The sequence below is a fragment of the Bufo bufo genome, chromosome 2, assembly GCF_905171765.1.
Source record: "Bufo bufo chromosome 2, aBufBuf1.1, whole genome shotgun sequence".
In the NCBI taxonomy this organism is placed as follows: domain Eukaryota; kingdom Metazoa; phylum Chordata; class Amphibia; order Anura; family Bufonidae; genus Bufo; species Bufo bufo.
In genome coordinates, this window is record NC_053390.1 from 328,046,401 (window position 1) to 328,057,043 (window position 10,643).

Sequence of the window (10,643 nt, forward strand, 5' to 3'; positions counted from 1 at the left end):
GGGGGGGGGGGGCGCCACCAATGTTTTTACTATTGGGATGGGGGTGGGGGGCGCACTGCGCCACCAATGACTAATACTAGGGGGCTTGAGGGGGGGGGCGCACTGCGCCACCAATGTTTTTACTATTGGGGGGGGGGGGGGGCGCACTGCGCCACCAATGAAGATACCTCTCTTTCACATACAGGAGGCGGGAGCTGGCTGCAGAATCACATAGCCGGCTCCCGACCTCTATGAGCAGTAGCTGCAATCCGCGGCACCTAAGAGGTTAACTACCGCGGACTGCAGCTGCCGTTCATAGAGGTCGGGAGCCGGCTATGTGATTCTGCAGCCAGCTCCCGCCTCCTGTATTTGAATTAATGAAAGACTCATCTTCATTGGTGGCGCAGCGGCCACAGCCCCTCCCCTCCTCTTGTCTTCCGTCCTGTCATTGGAGGCAGCGGCAGCAGCATCACAGGGGGAGGGGACACTGCTTCCTTCTCCCCTGTGCTGCGGAGGGCAGCGCGTTCTGTGTTCCCAATACGTTATCTGTATATCGGCAAAATAGATGCCGATACCGATAACGTTCAAAATCCTCAATATCGGCCAAACCGATAATCGGTCGATCCCTAGATCAGATGGCACCTAGATTTTTTGGGGTTTTGTTTTTACGCCACTCGCTATGTGCTAAAATGGCCGGACAACTTTATTCTGCGGGTCAGTGTGATTATGGCACTACCAAATTTATATAGTTTTTAATATACATAATTATATCATACATAATGCTTTCAGTGTTATACAATACATTCCAGAACTCTAAGGGCTCTTTCACACGAGCAGATCCCGTTCGTGGAATCCACTGCGTGAAAGAGTGCCAAGCCCCGTTCCAGACGGCAGAGACACAGAGCATTAATATGCTTGATAATGCTCTGTGCCTCTCTGTGACCTTTTTACTATAAAATCAGTGACAACTTTATCTCACTCTGATTTTGTAGTAAAAAAATCAGAGAGGCATGGAGCATTATTAATCATGTTAATGCTCCGTGTCTCTGCTGTCCGGACTGGGGCTTGGCTCTCGTTCACGCAGCAGATTACCCGCACGGCATCCGCTCTTGTGAAAGAGCCCTAAGGCCCCTTTCACACGGGCGAGTATTCCGCGCGGATGCGATGCGTGAGGTGAACGCATTGCACCCGCACTGAATACCGACCCATTCATTTCTATGGGGCTGTTCAGATGAGCGGTGATTTTTACGCATCACTTATGCATGGCGTGAAAATTGCAGCATGCTCTATATTCTGCGTTTTTCACACAACGCAGGCCCCATAGAAGTGAATGGGGTTGCGTGAAAATCGCAAGCATCCGCAAGCAAGTGCAGTTACAGGACCTTTGATGACGTCACTCCGGTCATCACATGGTACGTCACATGATCTTTTACCATGGTGATGGATCATGTGATGACCGGAGTGACGTCATCAAAGGTCCTGTAACTGTATTTAATGCTCACCACAGGTCCTATTCAACAAAGGAGACAGAAGTAGATGCCGGGCCGCGATCAAGTGGACTAAGGTGAGTTAAATTATATATTTATTTTTTTTAACCCCTCCAGCGCTGTTTTACTTTGCATTCTGTATTCAGAATGCTATTATTTTCCCTTATAACCATGTTATAAGGGAAAATAATACAATCTGCAGAACACCGATCCCAAGCCGAAACTTCTGTGAAGAAGTTCGGGTTTGGGTACCAAACATGCGCGATTTTTCTCATGCGAGTGCAAAACGCATTACAATGTTTTGCACTCGCGTGGAAAAATCGCGGGTGTTCCCACAACGCACCCGCACATTTTCTCGCAACGCCCGTGTGAAACCAGCCTAAGGGTTACATAGCATCATAAAGCAATATAATGCTATGCAACCCCGTAAGTGCTGGGAGGTCAGGACAGGAGCTGCATACTCAAGCTGCGAGTCTGGAGTGTGGAACTCACTGGTCTGAAAAGAGCCTAAGGGGACTAAAAGTTACTGTGTAAAAAAAAAAAAATAGTTATAAAAATGTTAAAAGTTCAATTCTCCCCCCTTTTCCAATTTCACATATAAAAATATATAAACAATTAAAAATAAACATACCGTAATTAAACATCCTTAAAATGTAAAAAAAATTAAATCCTGCACGATAAACGTCATAATAGGGGGAAAAAACACGCATATTGCCATTTTTTTTTTAGTTACCTTATGCCCCTCAAAAAGTTGTACCAATAAAAAGTACAGGTCGTACCAATAAATAGAATGAGGCGATGAGTTAGAACTAATAAACATTTAGATGAAAGCCCTGTTAAACACAGCGGTAGGCTTAACTATTCTGAATCCCACAGTGGATTACATTTCTAAATCAATAAATATAGTTTAAAATAGTATGTTAACCCTTATCCTATTATCACCTGCCAATAGTAATTTGAAATTTAGGTCTTGTGAAGTAATAAAAAGACAATCAAAAAGATAATGTGCCATCTAGGGATCCTCAGCTTGACTAATAGACTTTTCTTATATTTATTTTGGGCCAATTGGAGGTTTTGATTTGATTGTATTTTTATTGTATTGTAGAAATGGAATATTACAATAAGCATATAAAAAAAAAAAAAGTAATTTAAAAAGATTAATGCATACCTGAGTTTTAAATAAAGTTTGCATAATGGCTGTGCTTCTTTGTACAATCATAACTGTGAAGGAGCAGTTATGTTCGGGCTTCCCTAATGTTTTTTCAGCCATAATATTTCCTGTTTCAGCTGCACAGCTAGAACCATTTCACTCAGAAGCAGCACTTCTGCCAACACTGTCCTGCAGTGACTTCTTTCCCTTATTTGCCACTATGTTTTCAGCTCCTGAGCTCACAAAAAAATTAGGATGGATAAGTCACACTTACACAGGAAGCTCCTCTTATCTTCAGAAGCAGTGTTAAAGCAGTTGTTTTATCAGGCTCAGGAGCTCAGCTAGCTCTGACATGCCTCCACTTCCTCTCAGTTATCTTCTGAGATTCTATTACCAGGGACGGATCTTGCCTGACAATAGCCAGGGGTCTGCAACTTAGGTGGAAATGAGACAACTTTTTTTCAGGTGGATGCAGGCATATTTTTTTAAGTAAGTGATTTAGAAATTTGCTAGTTACATTATTCTCTATTAAATTGTGTGAAAGTACAGTGACTACGTATGTTTGGCACCAATGTATAACAGGGTACCTTCTCTATTACTCCAGAGTAGGGCTATAACTATTCTTGCACTGATTTCTTGTATTTCTAATAATTTGGATGTGATCTTCATATATGACATATATTACACCTGGTTCACTAGCAGATTGAGTATGCCTGGCCATGTTCTGCATAGGAATGGAACTTAATATTCCAATCCCCCTTTAGTAGAAGTGGGCTAGGCCTACTTCCTGGCAGTGGTGGGGGCTGAGAGTCAAGGTCAGGTGAGAGGAGTATGGGGCAGTGAGAGGATGTAGACCACCCACTCACTATATTCAGCCTTTGCGGACATCATATTTAAATAGAGGGAAAACGTGCCAAGGACACCCTCATCATCAAGCCATTGGTAGGCCAGTGTCAGCTAAGAACATAAAGAAGCATCAAGTCAGCCTGCCATCATACCTTCCTCCTCTGGTGCCAGGAAGAGAATTTGCACTAAAATTTGCTGTAACCGTTTGCACCTTCAAGTTTAAGTTGTCCAAAAAATTATACCGTTTCCAAGTCTGGCCTCATTCATCTTCATCAACCCTTTCACTGCATCGGACCCCAGGAGTGATGGCCTGAGGTATGAGCACCGTGACATAACTACTACATCAGAGCCACTACCACTCCCATCCTCTACACCGGCTCCCACAGGGGCTCACTGCACTTCATATGGGGCAGAAAAGTCTGGCAGAAAATATGCATTCTGGTCCCCTGATGATCTGACATTGGTCAGTGAAACGCGTAGGGACGTTTTTTTTTGTCAGTTTTGTTTATATGTACTTCTTTTGTCTGCCTGCCCTATGGAGTGACTGGTCCTTTTTGCTTCTGACGAAGCTGGGCAGTCATTAGGATAAGTCTAAGGGCCATCTAGGGGCAGTCAGAGAGGGTTTGTTCTACAGCTAGGATATAGGGATCTATTGAGGGGTTGAGTCCCAGCATCTGTCTCCCTCTCATATTTCTATCCCTATATTTCCTAACTCACCCTCTGAGTGAACCAGAGTACACACCGCCTGGCTCATTTATTATTTTTCCCTACCAGTTCACTTCTGGTTGGCAGATGGTACCTCTTTGTGAGGTGTTATATTTATGTATACCTTATCGTTGGGCCTACTATTTTAATAATATTTAATAAATATATATGTTTTAAGGCACTCCAGTACTTAATATATCATATTCCAGAAAATATGCAGCAAAATGTTATCTTATGGGGTTGAAAAGTGTCAATCCCTGCCCTGTGTTCTCCTGCGGAATAACATTCTGCAGAGTAAACTATGATGTGTTGCTGCTTTTGCGAAGCAGAATGTCGCCATTCATTTAAATGGAGGTGTAATCGTCACAGAAATTGGCATCAAAACTCGCACACAAAACTGCATCCTATTCCATGCGTAAAAATTCACACCTGCATATTTTCTGCAGATTTTTTTACCATGTGTGAAGGCACCCTTAGCTGGGCAGACCTCGAGGAAATTTCAGTGTTGGAAGGTATGCATAAAGATGCTTTTACATAGGACGTAAAGCCACATTAAACACTGCAGTAAAACCCTATTCCGCAGTTTTGTGATGTGGTTTTCGATGTGGGTTTGGCAGTGCAATTAAAAATAAGTCGTTTAAATGCACCCTAAACCACTTTTTACGCGACATATTAGGGCACATGGACATCATAGAGGGGACTGCTGCTTGGGACCCTGCAAAGGGCAGCTCCTGCTCTAAAGGCCTTGCCATGGCTATGTATTACATGGTCTTCCATCCACTTGTATGGGCTCCATGTACTACACTTCAGGGGAAAAGGAATTAGCACCATTTATTGAAGAAAAGATAATATTTAATCTCTGGTAATATTTATTCATAGGTGTTTTCACAGTTTTTCTTTTAGTTAAAAAAATACTGTGGCCAAATATAAAACACAGGAATCTCTAAGTATGGTGTTTTTTTTTTTCTAGAGACTTTACCTTCCCTTAGCTTCTCTATGTGACTTTAAACACACCAGAAACAAGGTAACCAAAACACTTGAAATGGATATGGTGCACACACTCTTTTTGGCACTGGTCAGCTCCTATTCTTGTCTGTTTTTGTGGATGAGAATAGCTCCTTCGTTTGATTTGATGGATAAAAAAAACGCAATGTACATGGAAACTGTCTGTTTTTCAAGGACCCATTGTGTCTGTCTGGCTGCACAGACAAAGTTGAGTGACCAGCTTATTGTTTCTGCTGACACTGGTTTCCGTTACCCTGTTCACAGTATGGTATAAATATTTTTATATTGTAATAGTGCTGGTATTTTGGGAAGTGGCAATGTATATGAAGTTTATTTTTATTGTTAATTTTTAGTTCTATTATAGGGAAAAGGAGGTATTTAAATTTTTTAGAAACATAGGACATCTGACCCTGACTCCAGATCAGTAATTTGTATGTTATTACTAATCCCATTTCTCTGCTGTGTGCCCAAAAACCAGTCATGGCATGCATAGGAAGGACTTCTCCTAGTGTCCGCTCCATTATGTGCGCATGCACAGGAGTCCTCGCAATGCATTCCATGGCTTACTTGCTTGGGTATATCGGGGGAATAGGGGTGCATATCAGTATACAGATTACTGATCCGGAGTCAGCGGCAGTTGTTCTATACAGGGAGTGCAGAATTATTAGGCAAGTTGTATTTTTGAGGATTAATTTTATTATTGAACAACAACCATGTTCTCAATGAACCCAAAAAACTCATTAATATCAAAGCTGAATATTTTTGGAAGTAGTTTTTAGTTTTAGCTATTTTAGGGGGATATCTGTGTGTGCAGGTGACTATTACTGTGCATAATTATTAGGCAACTTAACAAAAAACAAATATATACCCATTTCAATTATTTATTTTTACCAGTGAAACCAATATAACATCTCAACATTCACAAATATACATTTCTGACATTCAAAAACAAAACAAAAACAAATCAGTGACCAATGTAGCCACCTTTCTTTGCAAGGACACTCAAAAGCCTGCCATCCATGGATTCTGTCAGTGTTTTGATCTGTTCACCATCAACATTGCGTGCAGCAGCAACCACAGCCTCCCAGACACTGTTCAGAGAGGTGTACTGTTTTCCCTCCTTGTAAATCTCACATTTCATGATGGACCACAGGTTCTCAATGGGGTTCAGATCAGGTGAACAAGGAGGCCATGTCATTAGATTTTCTTCTTTTATACCCTTTCTTGCCAGCCACGCTGTGGAGTACTTGGACGCGTGTGATGGAGCATTGTCCTGCATGAAAATCATGTTTTTCTTGAAGGATGCAGACTTCTTCCTGTACCACTGCTTGAAGAAGGTGTCTTCCAGAAACTGGCAGTAGGACTGGGAGTTGAGCTTGACTCCATCCTCAACCCGAAAAGGCCCCACAAGCTCATCTTTGATGATACCAGCCCAAACCAGTACTCCACCTCCACCTTGCTGGCGTCTGAGTCGGACTGGAGCTCTCTGCCCTTTACTAATCCAGCCACAAGCCCATCCATCTGGCCCATCAAGACTCACTCTCATTTCATCAGTCCATAAAACCTTAGAAAAATCAGTCTTGAGATATTTCTTGGCCCAGTCTTGACGTTTCAGCTTGTGTGTCTTGTTCAGTGGTGGTCGTCTTTCAGCCTTTCTTACCTTGGCCATGTCTCTGAGTATTGCACACCTTGTGCTTTTGGGCACTCCAGTGATGTTGCAGCTCTGAAATATGGCCAAACTGGTGGCAAGTGGCATCTTGGCAGCTGCACGCTTGACTTTTCTCAGTTCATGGGCAGTTATTTTGCGCCTTGTTTTTTCCACACGCTTCTTGCGACCCTGTTGACTATTTTGAATGAAACGCTTGATTGTTCGATGATCACGCTTCAGAAGCTTTGCAATTTTAAGAGTGCTGCATGCCTCTGCAAGATATCTCACTATTTTTGACTTTTCTGAGCCTGTCAAGTCCTTCTTTTGACCCATTTTGCCAAAGGAAAGGAAGTTGCCTAATAATTATGCACACCTAATATAGGGTGTTGATGTCATTAGACCACACCCCTTCTCATTACAGAGATGCACATCACCTAATATGCTTAATTGGTAGTAGGCTTTCGAGCCTATACAGCTTGGAGTAAGACAACATGCATAAAGAGGATGATGTGGTCAAAATACTCATTTGCCTAATAATTCTGCACTCCCTGTACATGTGTTACTGTACTTATTAGGGCTTCTCAGAGGTGACAGATTCCCTGCTGCATTTGACAATTGGCTATGACAGAAAAGAGACTTATGACCGCAGTATTTGACAACTGTGTACAAAAATACGCTTATAACCGCTGCTTCTTTCTCTCCTCTTATGGAGTCTAAAGAGAATTATAACTGCTCTATCCGACATTTGACTATGATTAAACAGAGACTGTTTAATACTTGGCAAATATAAAAACTGGAGCTATGATTTACAACACTTAGTGTATAAAATATATAAATATGTTAAGAACAAAGCGATCGGGTCTGTTGCAACACTTGTCGCCGAGCAGACTGTTGGCTTCCTCAGGCTTGACCCAGACTAACTGCAAATGCCTAAATTTAAACATGGTGGTACGGAAGTGAAATCATCATTGATTTGCATAATTCTTTCAACAATTAAAACTATAAAAAAATAGCATGTAGCAACCTATAAAGACATATATGTAAGTATATGTAAATGGATATATATGATAAAGCTGTGAGTAAAATGTTACATATGTGTTGTTTAGTTATTTATTTAGTATTTTCAATAGTCTCATTCAGACCATCTGGTGTCATTGTTTGCAATCGAAATATCCAATAAGATTCTCAATTGAAGGGGTATTCCCATCACAGACAATGGGGTCATATCACACCTACACAGAGAACGGAGTGGGGAAAGGTGGCACAGGGCGCATTGCGCATGCGCAGCCGCCCTCCATTCATTTCTATGGCTTTCCTTCTGGAAAGGAGCACGCGCGATAACCGTCAGTTTCTGCTGTTTTACGCAGCAGTAATGGGAGCTGGCATGGTGATGAAAATATATATATTTTTTCTAAAATTATTTTTTTAAGTATTTAAACACAAGAAAAATTATATAAATGTGGTAATGAAATCGTACTGACCCCTTGAATGGAAGGTAACAGGTCAGTTTTACAGCAAAGTGGACCCCCTAAAGAACGAAACCCATAAAACTGTGGTGGAATTGCATTTTTATCCAATTCTATCCTATTTGAAATTTTCTAGTGAATTTTCTAGCTTCCCACTACATCGTAAAACAGAAAAAATTGAAAGAATGGAGACATATTTCCCCACTGGCGAATTCTAAACCAAGCAAAAAAATTAATAAAAACAGACATGGTGACAGGTGGATAGATCTGATGAAGAGGTGGGAGGAGAATGTCAGGATCAAGCTGAGGTATTAGATGATGATAAGGCAGAACTATCGCTGAGAGACATTTTCGGACAAAGCTTTAAATATTTTTCAGCAATGGAAGATGTCTTAAAGCAACTTGAAGGCATAAAGGCTGATATCACACATATAAGAGATGATTAAAATCAGGAAAAGGCTGGGTAAGGTGGGGGAGAGAATACATACAATCAGGGCCGGTTTTAGACATATTGTGGCCCTGGGCGAAATTAAAAGCTGGGCCCCAAATTCTGAAGTACTGTATAAACAGTCACATTTATTCACTTGACGCAAGGGGAGACGTCACCGCCATGGCCCACGATTGGTTGCAGGCAGCATCAAAATGGATGATGACATCCAGGGAACTGAGAAGAGGTCGGAGAGCACTGGAGCCGAGAGCCAGTGTCAGGAGGCAAGTAAGGCCCAGTTCACACTTCAGTTATTTGGTCAGTTATTTCCATCAGTTATTGTGAGCCCAAACCAGTAGTGAAGGCTACTCAGAGATAAGGTATAAGGGAAAGATTTCCTCCTGTTCTGTGTTTTTGACCTGCATCTGTTTTTGGCTCACAATAATTGATGGAAATAACTGAAGTGTGAACTCAGCCTAAGGGCTCATGCAGACGGCCGTTGATCGTCTGCAATATATGGGCACCGACTGTGTGCTCACCATATCACGGATGCGGACCCATTCATTTGAATGGGTCCGCATACCAGAAGGAGCAGTGTGGACATGGAGATAATGTGTTCCCTTACGTCCTAACCAGCAGCACAAGTGGGTATTTGCCCCTGTGAAGCTGGTCAGGACAGGCGGAATTTTTAATGAACAAAAAATTTCTGCCTAAGTATCTTAATTAACAATTAGCCAATTAAGCCCTTACCCCATATAACCCGGCCCCAACTGGACGGGATTGCTTTTTTATTGTCCTGTGGACTCCAGGACAGGCTAGACTCCTTACTGGAGTCTCCCAGTATTGACCATAAAGTTATAAAATGGTTATTATGTTCTTTAATTCTGCCTTTTCTTTTCCTAGGTATCCTGACCTGTCTCCGCCTACCTTGGGTGCCTCCGGTGAATCTCCATCTGCTGGTGATTACTCCTGGATGTCCTGCTGCTGCAGCGATCCGAAGGCTCTGCCTGTTACAGGGGGGAGATGGCGCCGGGTTTGGCTCCCTGCCTCCCTCCACGTGTGCCGCTGAAGCAGTCGCTTCGCTCCGCCGGCATCGCGCGTGTACCGGAAGTGCGTCACACTCGTCACTTCCGGTCCGCGGCTCCGGCTTCAGCGCTGTGTTCAGCGCTTTCAGTTTTAAACATTATGCTTAAAGTTCGTGCCCCGGTTGCTGGGGCACCAATAAGTGATAAGATGGGGAGAATAATGTATAATTATTAAAGACTTATACCTTCTAACCGGGATTCCACCCCCTGGGTGGGGGAGTGACGGTAAGCTCCTCCCCCTTGTGCTATTTAAGGCACCTGTGTGAGGCAGGTCAATGTTGCTCTCAGTTTTCTGAGCTCAACTGACTTCTGCTGTTGATTACTCCTGCGCCAGGAAGTTTTCCTTGAAGTCACCTTGCTTGCTTCTAAGATGGCATCGCCACCTCACGGTAAGGTACTGCTTCCCCTTTTTTGTACCAATTTGGGTCCAAATTCTTATTCTGTGCTCTGTGTCTTAGGCAAAACTACCCAGAAGCAGAAACATCTCGCCTGCTCCACCTGCAGCACCCCATTGCCGGATTCATACGAATTCCATCGATGTCCAGGCTGCCGTCCCAGAGCGGACCCAGAACCAACGATGGTGGATATGTTTTCATGGATGAAACAATTCATGGATACGTCTATCGCCGAAATTAAGGGAGCAGTCTCCAACAAGAGGCCCAGACAGGCTTCTCCTGGTCCTGTTCCCATGTCTGAAGACATCGTCTCCATTGAGAACAATTCTTCCTCTGAGGAGGAGAGTTCGGCCTTCCTCTTTCCGGCCGAAAAGACTCAGAGACTATTGCGCTCCATCAGGTCGAGGGACCATGATGTTGAGCAAGGGGAAGCTCCACAGTCCACCTCTA